Here is a 25,232-nt window from a genome sequence, read left to right as displayed (position 1 = left end):
TAAAATCAAAGAGCACCGCAAATGTATAATGTAATCCTCTAGAAAGCAGCTTATTGGAAATGAAATACACAATCAACTGTGCAACAATGCAGCTAACGTAAACTCACTGTGAGAACAGAAATGTTTGATCCAGACGGACGTAAAATCACAGAGTAAAAAGAAAAAAAAAATATCACCCTAGAACTGAAGCTAAGTTTAATCACATTACTGCCCCATCATCTGCGCAATAGCTAACATCAGCTAGCCAGACGATGGCTAAGTATGTGAAACGAGTGTGGGTTTTAGTGGATGTTCAATACAAGGAATAGAGGGTAGAGATCCAGACTGGCGTAAAATCACAGCGTGGAAATGAACTTAGGACCCCATACAACTTTATTTACATGATGCACAAAGCTCAGACTGTTCTTGAACAAAGAGATTAACACCAGTGTTAACAGACGCCACGGCGCCGCACGGACGAGCTCTGAGGGCCCACTCCAGTCCTCCTCCATCAGAGAATGTGTCGCTCCATCTTCAGCTTCCAGCTCACACACATCTCAGAGTGGAAGCTGAGGATTAATACGACTAATCACCCTCCGATTACGAGGAATAATTACAGCGCTAGATAAAAGTGACGCCCATTCATTTGCAAGACTTTGCTTACACTTCTCAGTTGGAGGTGTGGGCAACACACACACACACACACACACACACACACACGAGGGATGCCTTGCCACTTCTGATCAGTATTGAGCAGCTCTTTCTAGCACTTGATTTGTCTTCTCAACCTCAAACCACAAAAAAATGAACAAGTGGGCGTGTCCTAGCATTGGGTGGGCGTGTCCTACTATAGCATGGGCGGGGCATTCAGTCTTAATGGAGCTAATCATCGATATCAATAACTGAACAGTAAGACCGCTGCTTATACAGACGTTTAAAAAATTCATTTTTCATTTGGTCTCAGCTTATCATCTGCTCACATCAGGAACCGAGACTTCTACCTTCACACGCTGTTCGCACCGGCAAGCCTCGTCCCTGGAGACGCCGCTTCATTAGCGATCCTGCGTCAGGGGCTTTATTATTAGTGTGTGTACTCCCTCAACCAAACACATACCTCCTCCCCTTGGTGCTGCACACACACCCTGAGGCCCAGACAAACACACACACACACGCCAAGAGCTTGAAGCAGACAGCAGCTTGAGCGGCCAGCTAATGGCTAATACCTGCGCTAATACAGAGCGAGAAGATGAGTTAATGTCCACAGAGAGAGAGAAGTGAGTGCAAGTGTGTGAGTGTGAGAGTGTGAGAGAGGGTGTGAGCAGGGCGCTGGGGCTGAGCGGGGACTAGAGAGCAGCCACTCAGACTGTAATTAGTGGCCTGTGAAAACACTGCACACCAGAGGAAAGCCTTCGCAGACACACAACAATAATTATTAATCACACTCGCCATCTCCTCGACTTTTTATTCTATTAAAGCAGCTGTCAGTCTCCACGGATCACAGCTTCCAGGTTTCTTTGTTACAGCAGAATCCACAGAATTAGCCCTTTAACAGCAGACTTACTACTGACATGCTTCTCCGTCACTGCAGCTAGAAAGGCATGAGTTTAAAGCCCCCAGCACTGAGCTGTGGAGCAGTTCTACTGCACTTTGAGGAGTGAGAAAACCAGAGCGCCAAGAGGAAACCCACAAAGACACTGGGAAAACACACCACACTCCTCACAGACGGAAGCCAGAGGATGGGGACAGAACCCACAACCGCAGGCCGCCGGAGCTGCGTGGCATTGATCCGACCTGTAGCAACGCAGTGCCTCCCCCCGCCAACACACCCTTCATCCCTGCTCACACACTTCAACACCAGCTGACTGAAACTAAAGAAAAGCAAGAGAATAGAGCTTTAAAAGACTGACAGAATAAAGCCACGCCCAGCTTAGGTGAACAAAGCTACGTTAGCCTCTCCGCCTGGGGCCCGACCACAATGAGGTCGTGTTCCTTCGGACACAAAGCAGGCCTCACATCGAATATCCACTTTAAAAAAAGTAAATAAATAAAAAGGCTTTATAAAATGTGTCAAACTCCAGAGTTCACGAGGGAGTCGCCCGAGCGACGGCAACAGAGTATCAAAAAAAAAGTCTTGTGCCAAGGGGCTGATGGGATATCTCCGGGGAGCCATTAGCGTTTTCGGTCGGGGATGCGGCTCGAGGGAGCAGCAGTCACAAGAGAGAGTGTGTGTGTGTGTGTGAGAGAGCGAGAGAGAGAGAAAAAAATCCCTCGCAACACACTAACAACACCTGTCACCCCCGCACCTAATGAGGGACACAATTAGCAATTAGCGTAGCGATCTGTCAGCAGTGATACCTGGGTCCCCAGCGCTCAGCGCGGCCCAACGGGGACCCGGCACCGCTCTTAATCAGCGCTAGAACACGCCCCCCCCCCGCCCCTCCCTTTACACACTGACACACACACAACTTCCAGCTCATCAAAAGCAGAGGAGAGATGGAGGGCATGACCACAACAACCACGTCACAGTGTACACCAACTAGCGGACACTAGCTTCTGCTGGAAAAGGGACACAAATGTCCACAGACTTTTGGCCATGTCGTGTATTAAGACACAATGCTGAGTTTTACGTGTTTTATATTTTTAAAAGATGTTGTCATACATTAGAACTGAGTTAATATTAAGTGGACAATTAAGTTTGAAAGTGTTTTGTTTGATGTACAGCTGCTCACATCGGTGGAGAACTATCTTCTGGTCTTTACAGCACGGTCTCACGCGGTCTTCAGACGCACGCTGCAGACTCATCCTTTTGAGCCACGCCCTTTGAAATCAATGATAGAAAACCAGTAAATATAAATAAATAAATAAATGTAATAAAATTAAAGAGCAAACCACATGATGCCATGAATAAAAATAATTAGTACAGCATCTATGCCACATCCAGGCCATTAGGTGTCAGTATAACAGCTGTGCATTCTAGTAGCATGTTAAAGGAACACTAGGTGTTTGTTTTTACCTTAAAACTACCACTTCAAAATCATTGGGATGCTTCACTGAGCTGTAACATGAGGAACAGAGCTTCTTGCTGCTAGTCCAGGCAAGAAGGAGCTGTAGGGGGAGCCCTGGAGCCAAAATACCAAATCTTACCTAGTGTTCCTTTAACGCAAGTGTATTTAGAACTCCAAGTCTTAACACAGCATTGTCTACAGACAAAGGCTACTCCATCATCATCCAGAGACAGTATCGGATCAGACTCTCTCTGCTTTTCCTGCTGCAGGTCTTTGGGTAAAAGTGGACCACCTACAGGAGGCCTGCAGTACTGTATCGCAACTGCAGTACTGTATCAGAGCTCAGGCCCCACGCCACACACCTCCAGCATGGCAAGAATGTATCAGCCGGCGAGGTCAGTGGGGAATTGAAGTGTTAAATCCAATTTTGAATTTGTCTCTCTCGCTGGTGCGGGGTGTATGGGAGAAGCCGCCATATGCCAGGGTCCCTGACTCCAGCAGATGAATATGGATGAGCTCCAGCGACTTGTGCACGTTTCTGACGGCAAATACACACCGGAGCACAGGGTACGGAAACAATCAGCCCCCCCCCCCCCCCACCACTCCAAAACAAATTATAAAAAAACTGGTCCTAGATCAGCAGTGCTTTACTTAGACCTTAGGGTGTGGCCTGGAAGTGGGATGAATTAGTGCCATTATTAACCCTTTACAACCTGAGAGATCTATCCCAGTAAGTAAAGCACCATCGCATTAAAGATGCAGTAAAGACTTTTTTATTATTAAAAAAAGACAACAGTATTTGCATCTTTTATAAAGCGAATACAAAACATCTCAAAATCAATAGCCCGTGAATGGACCCGTTTATGTTCCACAATGCGGGCCCCCTACACAGGGGCGGCCTTGTTCAAAACTCTGCTACATCCAGACCACTAGGTGTCAGTGTAACAACTGTTTTAGAACACGAAGGAGAATCCTTCGAGAAAATGACAGACTGCTCCTTTAAGTTTGCTAACCTAGAGATGATCTTGTGAGTGTTAACTGTGGGTCACTGGCTCTGTCCCGAAACCTAGTGAGCTGTCTGCTTACTACTTTACTTCATACTCCTGGGGCTTCCCTAGTGTAAATCATTTCACAGCACTGTACTGAAATCTATGAGGAAGGGTACGGAGGGTGGTGACGTCCTACGCGCTTCCAAAAGTTACAGTGCTGTTTCTGCAGCGTCGATCCTAAAGTAGCAATAACAGAGGCTCTATTCTCGTGGCCAGTGAATCCTCACATTGGTTTCTGAAGCTGTAATTTTAAGGTAAATATATTACATAGGGCTCCTTTCATCTGGCCTAATTTTAAAGCAGCATCGGGCCGTTCCTCAGCCACGAAGACAGTCCCATGATCCCAGAGAAGATATTATTAAAATCACAATAAAGACGGTAAGACTAGAGTCCATCGCGGTGAAACGTGGAGACGATGCTAGCAGCTGAGGGAAGTAAACACCGGTTGCGTGCAGTGGGCGGAGCCAGACAATCTTCGTAGGGGTGGCCAGACGGAGACCAGGTGTGGTAATGATACCTTATCTTTTTTTTGTGTGAAGTTGCTGTGAATCTGCTAGTGTGTCTACAGAATTGGTTCCACAAAAAATAAAGTTGCCCGCAAAGCGGTGGTGGGGATCTGTCCATGGGTGGGTCGCAATCACTCTCTAACTCCAGCTTCTCGATAATCAGCCTCAGGAAGACAGATGACTGTTAGAACAGTGCCGACGTAAACAGCTGTCAGCACCTACTTGGGCCGCTCACTAGGTTTTGGGACAGACCTATTGTTTATGAAGCTACATAACACCTACACTGACTTGGCATTAGCATCTGTAAAACGGGGGTGGAGCCACGGGTGGGCCTCAGTGGACCTGGGCTCACCCAAATTGGACCAAGGCCCAGAGCTAAATTCCCTCTCTCACACTCATTCCTGGCTGTTCCGCGCGGACTCTCGCTTCTGCACGTCGGACTGGGAGTTGGAGGCAAGGTGAGGCAAGCGCAAGGCACGTGGAAAACTGCCGCCACTACTTGTGAACTGAACTGCAAGAAGTCGCGGTGGCGCGGACACGTGGAGGCTCTCCGGGCGTTGATTGGGTTATTGACACTTTCACGATGAACTGCACGCCTCCATAGGTGTGGTTTTAACAGCTGCCGGTGGAGGCTGGAGGGTAGAAGACAAATGCGTCTGCACCGTGTGATTCTGCGCTGACGGCATGAGCCACGAGCGATGGTGAGGCAAAAAGTGTGAGGATGGGGTGGGAAGCATTAAAGCCCAGCAAAGCCGTGCCGGCATGCAGCGTCACAGCTATGCGGCCCGCTTCAGTAGGTGTGCAGTTGTGCATTTGCTTATGGAGGGAAAAACGGTGCCCATACACTTTTGCCAAAGCCCACCCAAAGGTCAATTTCTGGCTACGCCACTGCTATAAAGACTTATTCCAAACAAGTGGCAGTGGCCATAAAAGCTGTATCGGTCAGTTTCCCGTTGGACAGTGCCACTTAAAAAGATCACCAAGGCATCTGTTTACAGGGAAAGTCCCACCCTTCAGAACAAACAGCCAATCAGCTTCACTCTTGGTGGAGACATGCTCATTAACCTTGTGTGTTATTTGAGAGATCTATTGACGGTGACGGCTGTCAGACGTTATCAGTGATTCAGAACACGACTGCGATGTGGCGGCTTCAGCTTCAGGTTCATACACTGGGTCTCTCTCCATTCAAAGAGAAACAAGCCTGGTGCTGTATGAATGTATATAATTAATGATAAATAAAACAATGCATGCCATTCAAACGCCTAGCAGGGGATTTAAACTCCACTTTTGTTTGTTATGAAGGTACTGTCCCAAAACCTAGTGAGCTGACTACACAGACGGCAGCCTTCTGTCATCATGTGGCAGATTACTGAGACGCTATCGTTAGAGAGCGATTGCATCACGGCTTGTTCCCGCCCACTGCATGCAACCGGTGTTTACTTCCCTCAGTGTTTCAGAGCGATGGACAAAGAGCGAAATAGATAGGAGTTGTGCTTGCATTGCCTCATGGTATTGCCTTCGCGACTGAGGAACGGTTTGATACCGCCTTAAAACCAGATTAAGGTATCCCAGTAGGCAGCACATTTAAGGTATCTAAGAATTGGGACATCCTACGCGTCAGGAGCGTGCACACCTTGATATAAACTGCCCTCCATGTCGACAGCTCACTAGCTCTTCTCCAGAGAGGCAGTGGTTTCTGAAATCAATTCAACATAAAAAATCTTAAATGAAAATAAGATATGGAACAATTATATTCCTGAATAAAATCCTAGCCCTGAGGTACATCTGCAGTGACAGAAGAACTTTTCCGCGGTACTTGATAAACTAATAATCAAGGCGGCAGAAAGTTCCAGCTCTAATGTTACGTCTTGTGTCATTTATAGCGACGCTAGGCTAAATGCTTCTTCGTCGCTCATTAAGCTCATGCTTACTGCACACACATCAATTACTGTAAATCTGATCCAGAGATGACTGACGTGCAAATGTGTGTGGGAGTCAGAATCCATCACGACTTCATACATCATAACTACGGCTCGGCCTGTCACAAGTGTGTCTCTATCACACACACACACACAAACCCACACAGAAGACAGATGTATGCGTTCACTCAGATGCAAACATGGGGTGGATTCGTACAAAACACTGTGCAGAATTCAGAGACCACCCTTCCTTATTTAAATTAATTTCCAGTCAATTACAGGTTATTTAATTTTCAGGGATGGAAGGATGACACAAACACCACCACTAAGACCTAGTTTGGTACCACCACTGTACTCTCCTAATAAACATCACTTTACAAACATCGCAAAAGTTTCTCTTAGAAAGAGAGAGAGAGAGAGAGAGAGAGAGAGAGAAAGAGAGAGAAAAAAGAGAGAGAGAAAGAGAGAGAGAAAGAGAGAGAGAAAAAGAGAGAAAGAGAGAGAGAGAAAGAGAAAGTGAGAGAGAGAAAGAGAAAAAGAGAGAGAGAGAAAGAGAAAAAGAGAAAGAGAGAGAGAAAAAGAGAGAGAAAGAGAGAGAGAATGGAACGAAGCACCACTCTCATTTCAGATCTGAACCACTGCACACTTCCAAACTGAGAAGAGAATATTCAGCACTGTGGGTCTGAAAGGACGTGGCCATTTTATGAATCCTGAACTGACTCCAAAGAAGAAAATGGAACCCAACGTTACTGAATGTCTTTGGGACGACCTTGACTGCGAGAAGCAGGAAAACACAACCAACTCCAGCAACTGAACTTCGAGGAGTGGCTGCAGACCTCTGAGCTCAGGAGAGGCGTCTGAAAAGAACTGACTCTGGAATAAATGCCAAGGATGCGCTCAGGGAACTCTGGAAAACGTGATCTATTTAAGAACAGAAGCTTTGTCGTTTTCCAGTGTTAACCAATGAATCATTTATTTATTAATATTTTTACAGAGCATCATAAATATCTGACTGATTAATAACCCCAAACACAGCCCTGACTAAAACCCACCGTTGCCAATAACAGGAGGCCGAGGCGAGGGTTAGCTTCGCTAATCACTCTAATACAGCTCGGTTCATTGTGTTTGAAAGTTGGGGTGTCAGCTGCGGACCCCCGAGGTGTGAACTGCATTAGTGGGGGACGAGCGCACACACAAGACGAGACCGAACAGGAGAAAAGCCTCTCTCACACACACACACACACACACACACACACACACACACACACACACACACACACACACACACACACTGTAGCCTGCAGGTGCACTGCAACATCTGGTGAAGACGAGAAAAAATGAATACGCTTGACATTCTTCAAATGACAAGTTTTAATTGGGCTGTGTGTGTGTGTGTGTGTGCTTTACATTTGTTTCTAATAATACATCAGGGATTTTTAGACACATTAAAGTACACATAAATGAGCACGATTTTTAGATTTAGTACATTTTCCTGAGTCCTGCGCAAAAAAAAACTGAAGTGTGTGTTGGAGTATCTGTGGAGATGAATACACAGCGATGATTCATGTGTAATCATGTTTATGTATTCCTCTTACCTTTGTTCATATTTTTGCTGCTTTCTTAATTACAACTGAGGACACCTTCTGTTTAGCTCCAGGTTGGAAATACATTTGTGATTATAATTATTTTACTTCATTGTCATCTTATTCATGATTGGAAGCATATTCTTGCTTCGCCTTTTGTTTCTGTCCTGTTTTGAAATGAATTTCACGTTGTTTATTGTGGTTTACTACAATCCATGTGTGTGTTTATGAATCGGAGACGTCGGAGTTCCGAGAAACAACTCGTGACAGGGAGAGAAAGTTACATTTTTGAGGGTAATAACTAAAATCAAAAGAAACCAGGGTGTTTTTCATGGAATAATAAGACATTAGGTGAAGAAAGACTCTGATTGGTCCAACTCTGTTATATTTAAGACCGTGTGTGAAGCCCACGATGACCTTCATACGGTTTGTGAGAGTCTACACAGCTTTACCCTTCACTTAAACCATGACGTCCCTAACTGACATTTACTGAAGGGTCCTGGACGCAGTCACAGTGTGTGAAGACATGGAGACCACAGAAATGCTTATTTTAAAAGCATTTTTTAACAATTGAACTGCCTTAGTAACCTGTCCTGTCTCAAAAGACCCGTCCTGAACCCATTTCAGGGTGGAACATGGTATATGTTTATGTTCCATTGGGGATTTCACCCAAAAGTTAAAAACAGAAAACGTTCGCTTTATGGCGAAGTGAGTCTGGGCTCTTAAGGGTTAAGATATTTACTGCGCAGACTTCTTATTATTGACTTTAAAGCCTTTGTTGAAATCTACGCACCACAGAAAACAGCGCTATATCCGATATATCATTTTTAAGGTCACGTTTTTGTTGATGACGCGCGCTGAAATCAAATACGTCTCGTGATTTTTCAAACTGTGATTTCAATATAAAACAATTAAACAGTCCTCGTTAAAAGCACCTGCGTTATTTTATCATCATCGTCACCATCGCTCTTTGAAGTGCACTGTGTAATCTGAGGTGGAGAGGAGGTCAGGTCTGCTGTCGGCCCTGTCCTCTCTCTGCAGACGGATGAGTCGCTGGTGCTAGCGTGGCTGCGTCTTAGGCGAGAGAAAGCGGCAGTGATAAATCTCCCTCTCTGTTGCTAATGAACTGCGTTTAACAATGAAATGCGGTGGGAAACGGAACGTTTCATTTAGAGGAAGATCAATGGCAGCGACAGGGGCCGGGTCCCTCTCTCTCTCTCAACGTAGCGCTAGCGGGCTTGTGTTCCGCTATCAATCAAACGCCGGAAGAACTAGCAGATCGATCAAATGTGCCACTGGAGGGGGTGGTAAAACAAGACATTGGAAGAGAGAGAGAGAGAGAGAGGCTAACTCGTGGAAACCGCTAATCACTGGGCGTGTCAGAGGGGGTCCCGGCCGCTGAGGTGGGTGGGCCACGCAGGGGAGGAGGGGAAGGGAGGGGGCACAAAAAAGCCAGGATGAGTGATGGCGAACAGGGTCAGGAAGCTTTCCATCACCTCGGCCTCCATCTGTGAGGAGACAGTTCATGATTCCAGGCATCTGCTTGTGTTTAGCGTTTAGCGAGTGTTCTCTTAGCGCTCTCTCTCTCTCTCTGTGGCCCTTCCCCTCTTCTTTAGAGCACAGGCCTAGGGCTCGCCCAACTCTCAGATTAAGACAAATGTTCCCTTCTGTCCTGAATCAGCTGAGCTTCTGAAGTTACTCTGTTACTTTTGCCTTTAAGAGGCTAATGTAGTTATTAACGAATATCGTGTACAGATGCGTTTTAAAGCGTTATTTTTGTGTGATGTATAACTGTACACACCTAAAAATGAAGTACTTTTCTGGGAAGGCTTTGCATAATATGCTGCAAAATTGCTGTGAGGATTTAATTGCAGTCCGCCACATCGACATCAGTGAGGTCAGGTTCTGATGCTGTATGATTAGCTCTGGATCACAAACCCCACTCCAACTCATCCCAAAGGCACTGGATGGGGCTCCACCACTCAACCCCTCTGGCTGATACTTGACAGTGAAAATGGTGGCTCATCCCCTGACCGTCCTCCTTTGTTTGGTGCTGCTCCTCTTCGGTATCTGGAGGTAACAGGTTCAAACTCCGATCTCATAACCCTCAATGACTTCAGCTTCTTGTTGACAGCAAATGGCCTCCAGGCGACTAAAGAGCAGGCGTGACTTCCACCTCGAAAGCCTTTACCTTCCTGGATTCCATCAGCGATGCTCGGTGAAGTGTTTGCTCGCTGATATAATTACCGGCTTCTCTCCGAAACGACGGCAGGATGATGGCTATGGCTTACGTGTGGAGTTAGAGGCTCGGAGGCTTGAAGGTTCTTCAGGACGTCTCCTCGGCTTCTTCTGCGGCTTTAACCGCCAGGCCTGCTCCTGCCTCGAGGGCCTCGGCTGACAATTTCAGCGCGGAGAGAAAGCCTGAAGAGCGCTCGCACACATATGCTTCTGTTCCATTCACCTTCTGAAGCACCTCGAAAAGGGGTCAAAGCCATATGCTATGGCTTCTCGCATCCGGCAACTCCACGTCACGGCGTTCTAGAGAGACGCACAATCAAACGCAACAGCTTCTCGAGACAGATGCGCATCCTGCGACTTAAAACTTCACTTACATCGATGTAAACAATGCTCCTCTTAACCTGAGTGCAGTTGAAAACTGGTTAGCACGCTACATTAGCATTGAAGCTTTAACGCAAAGCTAAGAAACAAAGTCCTGATCACAACTCGCTCAGACGGTGGGTTCCGCGTCTATTTTTCTGCTCCAATATTTGGCATATTAAAACAAGCTTTAAAAAAACAAAAATAAAAAGACGACAACTACGTAGCGGTGGTGTTTTGCAGGTACCGACGCAAAACTGAGTAAAACCATCCAATAAAACAGGAAGTTCTGGAGCAGCCACAAGCCTGAGGTCAAATGAGCACCTGCCCTCAAGTTATATCACGAAATATTAATTTTGGTGGATAATTTACAGTATACAGTTGACAGTATAATTCTGATATTGATATAAATATTAATTATAAATGGTACAAAAACGTGACATCACTGTCAAACCTTACCCTGCTGGCGTTGCCAATATTAATATTCTTAAACTAACTTTAATGAACTGTAGACAGAGGCCTGTAATTAACGTCAGTCAGTGACACGCTGTAAATAATGTATATTTAAATAAAGAAATGTTTAATAATCGTATTGAGTTTATCGAAATATCGGTACCACTTTAAAATAATATTACATTTATAAAGGTTTATAAATGTTTTAAAAATCTGTTTATTAAATGGTGTTTAATGAGTTTGTATACACATTAAAAGTCATTCAACTCAACTTTGTTTCAGCTGCTGTTGTTTTTTAAAGTGCTTTATAAATAAATATGTTTATAAAACAAAATATAACCAATAAGGAAAAATAAATAACTCAAATAAAACAAAGCAAAAGTCTTGTTCTGGGTTGAAAGCCAAGGAATAAAAATTCATAATCATTTATAACACAGAGATAGAAAAGGCAACAGTTACTCCTTTTTCTCTGCATAGTGTCCTAGTACTTTCTGCATATTTTTAGGTGCAATACATTATCGTCAGTGTTTAAAACACACATTCTATCAGTGGTAAATTGGAATAAACTTGATGGTTAAAATGGTTAAACTTATTTAACAAATACGTGCTGAAGCTCACAGGGTTAATGTCGACTGACGGAGAAGACAAAGTAAGTGTAACTGTAGATGGATGTGGGTTCACTATTTGGCAAACAACAGCTCACCGTTTCCCTTTCTACCCCTGTGTTATAACTGTTTAATGACTTTTAATTCGTAAATAGACTTGTACTCTTATTCTATGGTATGGAAATATTTGATATTGCCATATAGTGATATTCAATAATCGCTCAGCCCTAGCTGAAGGCTATGAAAACCTCGCAGAAAGCGTTCCCACGTTTAGTATTTTAGTTTAAATTGCGATTTGCGAAGGAGAAACCAACTCCCGATTCAGAACAAACACTCAGCAGGTGTCCAAAGACTTTTGGCCATCTTGCAATCTGCGATTAGAACAAGATGGAGCGTTGTTTGCTGGAGTCGACACAGCAATATGAGCTTTATTCGTCTGTGCTGATGGTTCTGGGAGCACAGTGGAGTCAAGACGGCTGTTTGGAAGTGCAGGGTATAACCAGTAGGTGGTATACTTCTCACACAGCAGAGCGAGACTGAAGAGAGACCACACTGGAAAATGGAGAGAGGAAGGGAAGGGGAGAGGGGAAGAGGGGAAGAGAAAAGAGAAAAAAAAAACAAAAAAGCACCCACTCTCTTCGATCATAATGAAAATTTTAAACTCTTGTTCCGTCATTAAAAATAAAAACTAACATCTGTTGCAAATATATTTGGATACATTAGTGTCACCTTTGGGATTTTTACCGAATCAAAATCCTTAACGATTAACGACAGCATGAGGGCACTAAAAGACAGTGCTAGAGCTATTACAGAGATAATGGAGATCGCTCTGCCTGGGCTCTGCTCTTAACAGCGGCGTTATTACGCCTGCAAACCTGCTCGCACAAATCCTGTGTGGAGAGAGAAGATGCGCCAGGAGAGAGAGGCGCATTATTTTGCCGCTAATATGCCGTACTGCGACCCACAGGGAAGGATCCGTTAAGAGAAAATGGTAGTACGTTGCAGATTTCTTCATTAAGATGCTATATTACACTGCCAGACTATTTGATTATCCTTTGGATTACCTTGGGTTAGGGCCAATGACTTAACAGTGTGCTGCCTGCATCAGGCTGTTCATCAGAATCATGTTCGGTGGGGGGTTGTGTTAGATCAGAACAGATAGAAACAAATACGTCAATTCCACCTTAAGGGAGTGGTTTGGGGGAAACGTACATGATCTTGCCCTTACCCCGACGGTTGTACGTGTCAACAGAAGTGGACAGAGCAGTGTACACCTGTACTCAGGTAACGGATCTGCAGCTCAAAGCACTGAGAAGTCGCTCTGCATACTTTAAGCTCCCTTCCACCCTGTTCTTCATCGTTCGGGACCTCCAGAGTAGGTAGGATTTGGGCGGGGGATCAGTGTCAGTGTCACAGCAGCGTTGAGAATGATCCGCCGCCCAAAACACACCGACTCTGTGGGGGGTCCTGAACATTGAAGTACAAGGTGAAAAGTGGCTCACAAAGTATTCAGAGCAACAGATGGACTACAGGGCGAAACTGATGAGCTGCAAAGTGCTCCTCTATGATCAGTGGAGCTGAGTGTAGAGGTGGTAGTAATGTTAAGGCTGATTGGTTTAGAACAGTTCTAGGAAAGTGTGATTGAGTACAGCTGGGGGTTTACTGTTCTAAACCATTCAGCCTTCACTGCACTCGATTTTAAAGTTAATTTAAATATGTTAATATTGACAAAGCCAAGAGGTTGTTGTTTGATTGTGATGTCATAATGCTTTCAGTTCTTGGCAGTTTTTCTGTGGCAGTGTTGATTTAACACTGGTGAATTTACTGTGTATATCAATATCGGAATGATATCGTATCGACAGAAATATATTGTGATATAAATTTTGCGCGTATCATCCAGCTCTAGCTAGGGTTAGAAAGACAGTAGGGTTGGAGTAATCCACCCGAAGCTAATCCCTGCCCTTAATGGCTGTCTCTTAATCAGGTTAACAGTGAAGGAATCAATCAGCTCACACCTTTTTGCTCACCACAAGCTACAGTTCAGGAGTCACGGGTTACGCTGCGAAAACCAGGCACCGCTCTTAAACCCAGGGTGAAAAAAAAATAATAAAAAAAATCAATCACGGCTTGAAAATGAGCAATTATGCTACCTACTGGGCAGCCGCCCCCCCTCCACCCACTCCAGCCCCTCCGCCCTCAGCGAAAACTCCTTGGCTTTGAAGCAGGGCTAATTTATTAGCGATAAGCATCTCAATGACAGCCTAAATGGGGAAAACGTCCATGTCACCCAGCTGGCTGTCTCGGCGGTAACGGGCACCCGAGAGGAGCACTCAGGTCACTCATGTCTTTCCAGTTATCATTAAGCGCCATTGATTTAATGAATACATCATTTACGAGCGCTTGGACCTTCATGGCCCACCGCTTCATTAAGTGCAAAAGCAAAACTAATCCGGGGAGCAACCTCGAGCTCACCTCCAGAGACGGAGCAGCCGCGAGCTTGACGGGAGACCTGCCCGGACCCCCACAGCTCTCATTTACACCCCCCCTCCAGTGTTGCCTTTCTCTCCCCCCCATATCGGTGCAGGGTTTCCAGTAGGGGGAGTGCAATAACACACCCGTGCAATAACCAACTCTCATAAGTGGGCGCTGCTGTAATATGCTGCTATATATACATTTCACTTATGCAGGATAATGTCTCTAATATTATATGAGTTAGTCTTCCCATACACACACACACACACACACACAACACAGTTCAACTCAACAAAACTTTAAGCAGCATTGGGGCAGCCGTGGCCTAAACGTTAGAGAAGTGGACTTGGAGCCGCGAGGTCACTCATTTGACCCCCAGGAGGGGGTTGGGGGAGTGAAGGAACAGAGCTTTCTTCTCCCTCAACATCCACAGATGAAGTCTGTGTGTGTGTGTGTGTGTGTGTGTGTGTGAGAGTGCGATAGAGTAGGGTAAACTACGAGGGCACAATCATATTGTACTGTTTGCAATGATAATTAAAATGTTTACTTTTTTTCCCCCACATAACCTCTCTTTAGCATGTTTTATTAACATTAAAGCAACATCAGGTAGTATTTTTACCTTAAAGTTACAACTTCAAAATCACTGTGATGTTACACTGACCTGTAACAGGAAGAACAGAGCCTCTGTTTTTACTACTATGGGCTCAGCATGGCAGAAACTGCACTATGTAACATTTGGAGGAGGGTTGGAAACCAGTTAAAATATTATGTAGTTTTGTGTATCTTAACACTTAACTGTATATAACTAAAAACAGCACCATTGAAGTCACTTGTCATATTAAAAGAACACTAGGTAATATTTGGTATTTGGTAGTCTCTACCCTCCACCAAAAGTTACACCTTGCAGTTTCTGCAGTGCTGAGCCCTAAATAGCAATGACAGAGGATCTATTCTCTCTGTTACAGCTCAGTGGAGCATCACAACAATTTTGAAGATGTCATTTTAAAGTACAAATACCACAGAGTGTTGCTTTAATAACTGGTTACTAACTGTAATTCTGTTCAGTATTAGCAAACACAGGGAAGACCAACAATAATAAACCATACATTACATTAGAGCAAGATAGTAAATTACTGTGTATAATATCTACATGATCTTACACAGATACTTTAACCTCCACTCCATGACTGTTTGTACTGAGAAAAAACTTAGAGCAGAGTGTGTGTGTGTGTATGTTCTGGAATGGAATCTCCATCCATGTCCCCTGGTCTCCCCCCAACTGCTAATCTGGTTACTGCCAGAGCTGCCCCCACTCTGGGCCTCGGGCTGTGCCAAGGCAGCCCACCACCCATCTCCCACTACCCCTCTCCCATCTTCCCTCTCCCTGGAGCCTGGAGAGGAGGTGGGGTGGTGGTGGGGAGTAAACTCAGGCCTGGGCTAATTCCCCTCTCTGCGGGGAAACAATTAACGCCTCCGCTCTCGGCTTTATGGTCAGAGAAGCAGCTGCTTCGCCGCCTTCTCCGGGCACATTAGCGCCAGAGGAAGGGTGAGGGGAAAGGAGGAGCGGCCCAGCGCCCACTTACTCAGCTCTAAATGCGTACCGTCAGCCCGCAGCGACTAGGGGGTGAAGCCGGCGGGACGGCCCGGCCCAATGGGCCCGGGCTCCTTCATAAAGAAGATGTATATACGGGGGGAGGCGTGAGTAATGGCGCTGCCGAACAACGGCGCACACGGAGATGCCAGCAAAACTAGCGCTTATAAAAGGAGTACAGCTTGGCCTACCTCTTTATTGTTAGCATAAGAGATTTATGCTGGCGGTCTCCAGATCATGAATTAGAAATGTGGGGCCTATAACACCAACTTTTCTGCTGCTGCGGCTAAACAAGGACACAGAGGACCCTTGTGTTCCAAAGTAGTTTCGGGACAAATTAGATGCAAAACTGACCAATTTATGGGCTATAAGCACAAGACACAACAAGAAATGCGCCTCTCGTCCTCAGGCATATGCCTTTGAGAAAGGGTCAAGATGGTGGACAAAGATGGCTTTCTTTTCTTGCTCAATTTACTGAAGTGTCAGCACCTCACAGCAGCCAGTCTGGGCATCAAACGGGCACTTGTACTGTGCAAAGGTCTTAGGCACCTAAGATTATTAGGGGTTCAGTGCTTGAAACCCTATTATTTCTGTTAGGATTTTTAAAAATTCTTATTTTTTCTGTCTTAAAACAAACCACACAACCCAAACCGTCAGGCCTAGAGACTTGATCCACAGCGCTACTCAGGCGCTCAAGCTCAGCCCAATTGGCCTCAAGGGGGCGCTATAGCACGTCACCGAGTTTGCCCTTGTATCCGCTACTCCATGTGCTATAGAGATCAGTGTTGTTTTTCCCTGATTCCTTGGGTTAATTTCTACAAAATTGCCTCAAGAACTCATAAGCTCCGCCCACTTAAATGTTTCACTATTTTGCAAAACCTACTTCTGCTTTTTACTGTTTTTACGGCTCAGATAAATAGCTTTTTAAAGCATTTTCTCAGGTGCCTAAGACTTGTACACAATACTGTACACCTCTCTCGACACTGACACAAAGATTTCTGACTTGTGACTCTGCCCCCTTGTGGAGAACGTTCATCCTGCTAAATACGAGTGAGCGAATGATTAAAAAAAACAAAAACTGACCTACAATCCAGCTCTACGAATATAAAAATAGAAAACAAAGCAAGCAAATGCAGCAAGTGCGCAAATCACTTCAACGCCTAATCAGAAACCTGGTGAGCTCTAGCTGCTAATCCGCATCTTTATTGCTGTTGATTTATGATTAGCTGAGCAAACGCCGAGCCTGACCACGAGGAAAAGGTAAATAAGGAGTATGTGATCCAGCTTGATCTTGCGTATCTGCAAAAGCGAGGCATAATTAAGGAGAAGAAACAATCGGAGCGAGGGCGAGAGGCTGCACTAATGGGAGAGGGGAGGGTTCGCGAGGCAGAAAAGCTCTGGGAAGAAGTCCTCGTGTTGCTGATGAAGAGCGGTGGCCTCATTTAGCTACCTGTCCCGGCCCCACCCTGAGCCGCGAGGTCCCAGTGACGGAGGAGTCATTCATTAATTATACCTGCTATTTTTTCATAGGACGACTGTAAACAACATAGCAGAATGAGGCTGCTGCTGGCAAAGGGGTGGGGTAGAGAGAGAGAGAGAGAGAGAGAGAGAGAGAGAGAGAGAGAGAGAGAAGGCAGGAGAAAGAGATATCATAGTATGACAAAACTGGGATAATACATTACGGATAAAGGAACAACAGACCAAGAGGAGGCAGATCTTAGAATGGAGAGAGAGAGAGAGAGAAAGAAAAGGAGGCATGTGCCTTATCTCTCTAATTATTCCAATTATCATGGCACGCTATGAAAACGTGATTAATAACACTGAAGATATTGTTGTGGCAATTAGCCATATGGTGGTGGGACCCTGCTCTGTCACGATTTTGCCATTAGCATCTACTTTATGTGTGCGAGGCGCGGGGGTCCATGACGGGCTTCGGTTCACCTCACCTTGCGGCACCCGGCACACCACCATTCTCAAGCTCCATCCTCTCTGACCGGGGACGAAAGTCTAGTCTTGGCTAGGCTTCAGTGAGTTATCCGCTCTGGCCGTTTAGCTTGCTCCCTGGAACGAGAGATCCCAGATTCTGCATTTAGTAGGTAGCACCCATTCATTCATTCAGGTCTGTAACCGCTTATCCAGTTCAGGGTCGCCCAGAATCATTGGGCGCAAGGCGGGAACACACCCTGGAGGGGGCGCCAGTCCATCACAGGGCAACACACACTCACACACCTACGGACACTTTTGAGTCCACCTACCAATGTGTTTTTTGGACCGTGAGAGGAAACCGAAGCACCCGGAGGAAACCCACGCAGACACTGAGAAAACACATCACACTCCTCACAGACAGTGACCCGGAGGAAACCCACGCAGACACAGGGAGAACACACCACACTCCTCACAGACAGTGACCCGGAGGAAACCCACGCAGACACAGGGAGAACACACCACACTCCTCACAGACAGTCAACTGGAGGAAACCCACGCAGACACAGAGAGAACACACCACACTCCTCACAGACAGTCACCCAGAGGAAACCCACGCAGACACAGAGAGAACACACCACACTCCTCACAGACAGTCACCCGGAGCGGGACTGGAACCCATGACCTCCAGGACCCTTTTAAACATAAGACCAGACTGGCATCATATACAGTCTTTAATTTATAAAGGTAAGTGTAAGCACTGACATTTACATTCATGGCATTTATCAGACACTCTTATCTAGAGATACTTACATCTTGTTCAGGGAATGCATCCAAATATCACCAAAGTAAGACCCTGACAAATCCAGGAGTCGCTGTTGAATCCTAAATAGAGAAATACAAAGATCGTAAGTGCAGTACGAAGCCATAATCTGCACTGAAGCCTGGAGGGGGTGGAGGGGGAGTGCCTGGGAAGGAGAATACATTCATTCAATCCATCACAGGGCATCACACAATCACCCAGTCACTCACACCTATGGATAATGCTATACAACCAATCCACCTACCAATATTAGGATGCTTCACGGTTGACTACGCAAACATATGATTAACATAACCTCAATCATCACTGGTCTGTTTCTGACCACAGCAGAACTGCCCAGTTACTCTTACTGCCGTGGTGGACCGGTCCCAGCCCGACAGTGACCCTGGTGTGGCCATGGGTGTATGACTGGTGCTCCTATGAATGCATCAGGGGTTTTCACTCACCCACTGCTAGGTTAAACGTGGTCCACGACCCAAAAATGTCCAGCCAACCGCTTCAACAGATGGACTACAGTCTCCAACTGTACTCCGGCAAGGCAGGAGTTTCCGATAAAATGGAAACGGAATAGAAATCTCAGATTCATCTGAGGGGGAAAAAAAAAGCAACAACAACATGTTAATTCACCTTAGCAATCAGATCAATCAAACCTCGGCCACAGCAGAGACAACGGCACGTTTCGCCAAAAAATCCCCCTCAACAATCCCGACTTGCCAACATAAACAATACGCCGCGCTCAGGGAGGGGTGCGGAGATGGGACTGGCAGATTGAACTAGTTCCAGACCATACTGGGGACTTAATACAGGCTTCAAAAGAGGACAGGGAGATGGGCTTTTCATAGGATAATTAAAACAGCAAGATGGATTCTGTAATTGAGTGAAAAAACAGGATCCGAACAACATCTGTGCAATCCACATAAATCATTTCAATGAGAAGCCCCGACTACAATAAAAACGCGCAGCCTTGGAGTTGCAGAAGCTGTCAGCTACATTTTGGATGCGCAAATAGATGGCAGGATAACAGCCCACCTATCCACTCCCCGACTCTCCTCCCCACGCACAGCCCAACAAAAGAGACGAGGGGGAAAATGAAGAGCGATGGCTTCTGCGGGCTCCTTCGGTTGATTTCCTCTCGGATGATTGACCTCTCTGTGCTTGGTACACACACATATGTCCTTTCATAGCTACTGTGGCTAGGTCGGACAGTCTGTCCAGGACATGGGGAGAAGTCATGTCCGTTATAATGAGAAACTAAAGAGAAATTCTGTGTAGAGCTGCTGTCAAAGGTGACTTGAGGAATTTGCTATTACGCTAATATTAGTGTGGCTTTTTACAAATAACCCGTATACCATCCATCCATCCATCCAAAACCCTTATGCAGTTCAGGGTCGCTGTGGGTCCAGAGCCTACCTGGAATCATTGGGCGCAAGGCGGGAATACACCCTGGAGGGGGCGCCAGTCCTTCACAGGGCAACACTCACACATTCACACCTACGGTCACTTTTGAGTCACCAATCAACCTACTTTTGGACTGTGGGAGGAAACCGGAGCACCCGGAGGAAACCCACACGGACACGGGGAGAACACACCACACTCCTCACAGACAGTCACCCGGAGGACACCCACGCAGACACAGAGAGAACACACCACACTCCTCACAGACAGTCACCCGGAGGACACCCACGCAGACACAGGGAGAACACACCACACTCCTCACAGACAGTCACCCGGAGGACACCCACGCAGACACAGGGAGAACACACCACACTCCTCACAGACACTCACCCGGAGGACACCCACGCAGACACAGGGAGAACACACCACACTCCTCTTTATGCTTTTGCTTTCAGCTCCTGTCCCTTTAAGTGATAACGAGCCGTTCGCTGTTCACCCCGACCCTGAGCGCACAGCAGTGAGGAGCCGACTTGAGCAGCCTACAAAATAATGACAGAATGGCCTTGTTTGACTGCACAGATGCAACATACGTCCGTTTCAACATGGCATTTATTTTGAAAACCACAGTGCAGCAGTTCTGTGTCGGCTGAGAGGGATAAATAAATCACATACGATAGGAATTAGGTTCGATCTTATATTTAATATTTTCCTGATGTGTTCAGACACAGTAACTATGCGTTAAACGGTGTAGGAGTGTGTTCACTGCCTGGGCAGGAAAACCAACAAAGCAGGTCATTCGAGCAGGGGGACCCAAGGTTTTGAAGATGTCTGTACCATCTGTAAGTCCTACTGATGTAAATTGGAAGTTACCTGCTTTCAAAACCCTTTTAGAGACTGTGGCGTGGATGTGAAATATTTTCCAAGAACAGTGCAGTTCTTCTTGCCCAATATTATGAAGAAGCTGAGGGTTTCACACCCTTCGCTGCAAGCAGCTTTGAGTCCGCTCACCTTAAAGGTCACTGCGTGGCCTGTCAGCTTCACCCCGCCTCATCTGCACGGCTGCAAACAAACAACCTGCAATGTTCAAAGAGAGCGAGACGTAAACTCTCTGATTTCCTGAGAACCCACCAGCTTCGTTTCTTTCCAGCCGCAAACCGTCAGACATTTTCTCACTGACACATCTGTATCTGTACGGACAACACACACGACGACCATGTCTCTCTCTCTGACACACACACACACACGAGAAGGTCATAAAACATAAGCAGAAAAAGCCATCCTCACGTTAGAACCTAGTGTGTATATGTGAGGGTGGTCGATACGGCGGATATCATTTATCACAACACTACACACACACTTCACAATGCACGGACATCATTTTTCAAAGCAATTAATTAATTTATAAATTAACTGCTCTGAAATCAACATCACTGAATGATCCCAGGTCAAAGCTCTATACGTCAGTCACACATTTAATAAACGTTTTATACATTACCATCTACACAATTCAGTTTATATCAAACATCTGTATTTAAAGGCACGACAAAACAAAAATGAATTAACTCAGCAATGTTTAATGGAGCTCGAGGGTGAAGTTGATGAGGCATTGCGCCACTAAATAACCCACTAAATAACTCCTGACCCCAGGCCAGTACTTCACAGCAGCTCCTCAGTCTCTGAAGCGCAGAGATTTGGGTTAAACAGCCCACTGCAGCCCAGCCATTCCTCCTCCGACAGGCCACCAATCAAACGCAGCGCATTATTCAGCCAGTCCGTAAATACAGTAGGAATGACGGCTGAAAAGCGGCGGGATGATTATTACTCAGCGCTCTGACGCTTTGGCGCTGGAGTGATGGAGCATCTTGGCTCCGGAGCCGGGATTTCACCCAGAGAAAAAGCTGTGAGCTTCATTAATAAAACATCCCTGAAGATCCAGCCAGAAGCTGCAAATTCAGTCTGTTTTAAAGCGTCACTTGTGTTAGCGCTCAGCCAAGATCAAAAACAAAAGCCCTGTTGATTTACTCGCACTTATCCAGAGCTGCGTGCACCAGCAAGGTCCAAAAACTCGGCCCGGAGTCGGAGTAACAAACATTTAAAGGCGTCTGATGTCAAGCATGAGCCCAACGTAAAGGGAAAGTAAACACACAAGTGAATTTTTCTTAGATGTGAGGACACAATCATGAGGTCATTTAGAGCATATTTGGCTTACAGGAGATTCTTGTTGAAGTGTTACAAAGTCTCGGGGCATAGCAAGGTCAAAGGTATGTTCTCCCTGTGTCCGCGTGGGTTTCCTCCGGGTGACTGTCTGTGCGGAGTGTGGTGTGTTCTCTCTGTGTCTGCGTGGGTTTCCTCCGGGTGACTGTCTGTGCGGAGTGTGGTGTGTTCTCCCTGTGTCCGCGTGGGTTTCCTCCGGGTGACTGTCTGTGAGGAGCGTGGTGTGTTCTCCCTGTGTCCGCGTGGGTTTCCTCCGGGTGACTGTCTGTGAGGAGCGTGGTGTGTTCTCCCTGTGTCCGCGTGGGTTTCCTCCGGGTGACTGTCTGTGAGGAGTGTGGTGTGTTCTCCCTGTGTCCACGTAGGTTTCCTCCGGGTGACTGTCTGTGAGGAGTGTGGTGTGTTCTCCCAGTGTCTGTGTGGGTTTCCTCCGGGTGACTGTCTGTGAGGAGTGTGGTGTGTTCTCCCTGTGTCCGCGTAGGTTTCCTCCGGGTGACTGTCTGTGAGGAGTGTGGTGTGTTCTCCCTGTGTCTGTGTGGGTTTCCTCCGGGTGACTGTCTGTGAGGAGTGTGGTGTGTTCTCCCTGTGTCTGTGTGGGTTTCCTCCAGGTGACTGTCTGTGAGGAGTGTGGTGTGTTCTCCCTGTGTCCACGTAGGTTTCCTCCGGGTGACTGTCTGTGAGGAGTGTGGTGTGTTCTCCCAGTGTCTGTGTGGGTTTCCTCCGGGTGACTGTCTGTGAGGAGTGTGGTGTGTTCTCCCTGTGTCCGCGTAGGTTTCCTCCGGGTGACTGTCTGTGAGGAGTGTGGTGTGTTCTCCCTGTGTCTGTGTGGGTTTCCTCCGGGTGACTGTCTGTGAGGAGTGTGGTGTGTTCTCCCTGTGTCTGTGTGGGTTTCCTCCGGGTGACTGTCTGTGAGGAGTGTGGTGTGTTCTCCCAGTGTCTGTGTGGGTTTCCTCCGGGTGCTCCGGTTTCCTCCCACAGTCCAAAAACACACGTTGGTAGGTGGAGTGGCGACTCAAAAAGTGTCCATGAGTGAATATGTGTGTGTGTCTGTGTTGCCCTGCGAAGGACTGGCGCCCCCTCCAGGGTGTATTCCCACCTTGCGCCCAATGATTCCAGGTAGACTCTGGACCCACCGCGACCCTGAAATGAACAAGCGCTTACAGATAATGAATGAATGAACGTTGTTCTGTTCGTGGCTGTCAGGAAACAGACGGCTCTGTCTGTGGCCTTCGAACAACACATTGATATTTTCTATGTCCATCTGCAGCTTAACAGCAACGAATCAGAACAGAGGTCATTGACATGTGTGTGTATTAAAGAAATAACAAATTCTGAAGAATAAATAAATAAAGAAAAATACACAACAACACAAAACAAAAGCCAAGCGAATATTTAAACATAAAATTTAAATCTAAAAATACAACGTTTGTCAACAGCCGGACGACAAGGAACATGCAGAAAAAAAAACATGTCGCGTTAACTCTCACTGAAAGTGTGTCTCCTGTAAAGTTTACTTTTTCGCAACATACAAGCTTTCATTTCGGCATCGACACAATGACAAAAACCAGGCGCCTATGTGGTATTTAATTACCGCGTGATGTATGATTTATGATACTGGCAAGTGCAGCATCCAGCACAATGTGTATTGGAGAGTGTCTTACATCACATTCTCCCAACCCAGGCCTTGAAGACGGCCAGCCAAGCTTCATTTTTGTTCTTTTTCCTGGCTCCTCTCACACCTGGACCAGGTACTGGAGGTTTAGGACGCTGATTACTGGCTCGTCTGCGCTGGCAGCTAGCATTCGGCTCAGGATTTGGCCTGTCGCTAAGAGTTGAGCGGCGCTGGGTGGAGGAGATTTTGTAAAAATCCTCTGGGGGTGTGCAAAAAAAACAAAACACTTGCATCTTTCTGCTGAACCTGTGGTAGACTCTCTCACCTTTTACCACGGCGTTGTGGTAAGAACATCAAACTAACAGGAAGAAGGCCAGTCAGTCTTACAGTGAGGCGGACAAACCGTTTTTTTTTTATTTCCTCTTTGCGTAACTCGTTCACGTTCGTCTTTGACATCCTTGCCCTGTCCTACACTAACAGAGATAAACAAAGTATTATAAAATACTCAGGGGCTGGTTGATGTGAAATACAGAGACATACCTCACTCTAAAACCTTTTCTCTTTTACAGCTGTGGTGAATGGAACCAGACGTCACAATGAGGATTCTGCAAATATAGCCATTTTGTTTTTATTTTAAAGCTAAGGTGTCTAAGGAGACTATTTTGTCTTAAAAGCACAGTATTTTTGGTCAAATTGGACTCTTCCTAGAACACTGCTGTGAGGATGTGATGGCCTTCGCTGTAAGGTCAGGCCAAAAATAAATACATATATAAATAGATCAGTTACGGACCATAAAAGTTAATCCAAATCGTCCCACAAACATAGTACAGTGCTCCTATACTCAACAGGACGTCTGGTTCCATTCACCACCACTGTGAACCACTCCGACTTCTCTAAAAGAGAGCATCTGTCGTCGCATCACTCTGAATGACTTTGTTTACAACTTCAGCATTTAATTATGCAGCGATTTTTAAATATCAGTGGCAGTTACCTTTAACCATGCTATTCTTGTCACATTACAGTACATCAGATTCACACCAGGTAATTACTTACATGTGCTTATGAGATCACACTCTGGTTTATAGTTAGCTGGGTTCATAACGTTATAAGATGAATTTAAATTCAATTTACACTCTGTACTGACCAAGCGAACAGAAACAAGGTCATTGAATTTATCGCTGTGCTCTGAGCGAAAGTATTCCATCCTTTAGTTAGTGCCAGAGATAACGGAGACTTCTATAAGGGTTAAATCCAACCTTTAGCCACAAAAGAGGCTATAGTCTTCAGTCTCAATGCCAAGTGTAGGCAAGGAGGGGTCTACGACTCCCCGCCAACTGTCTGTATGTAGTTTTGAGATGAGCTTGAGTGCCAAAACTAACCAGTATGTGCCGTCGAATTCTCGCAGAACAAGGTTTAACCCTTCGTGTGAACATTTTAAAGAGAGTAGATGCTGATACTGTAGCAAAAAAAGGGGCTAAATCTGTTGACTCACCCTTGAAATGTTGGAT

General features: G+C 46.0%; 1 long non-coding RNA gene across 1 annotated transcript in view; it reads right to left on the bottom strand.

Annotated features, from left to right (window-relative positions):
• LOC136666439 (uncharacterized) overlaps positions 1-25,232 on the bottom strand; it is a 59,723-nt gene that overhangs the window by 22,218 nt on the left and 12,273 nt on the right. Inside the window, exons 3-5 of the long non-coding RNA XR_010795364.1 lie at positions 18,953-19,092; positions 18,497-18,568; positions 17,707-17,821 (exon numbers count right to left, since the gene is read on the bottom strand). This is a non-coding gene — a long non-coding RNA (uncharacterized lncRNA). The remainder of the gene's footprint in view (positions 1-17,706; positions 17,822-18,496; positions 18,569-18,952; positions 19,093-25,232) is intronic.

The sequence above is a fragment of the Hoplias malabaricus genome, chromosome 1 (assembly GCF_029633855.1).
Source record: "Hoplias malabaricus isolate fHopMal1 chromosome 1, fHopMal1.hap1, whole genome shotgun sequence".
Taxonomy (NCBI): Eukaryota; Metazoa; Chordata; class Actinopteri; order Characiformes; family Erythrinidae; genus Hoplias; species Hoplias malabaricus.
This window is presented reverse-complemented; position numbering and strand designations above follow the sequence as displayed.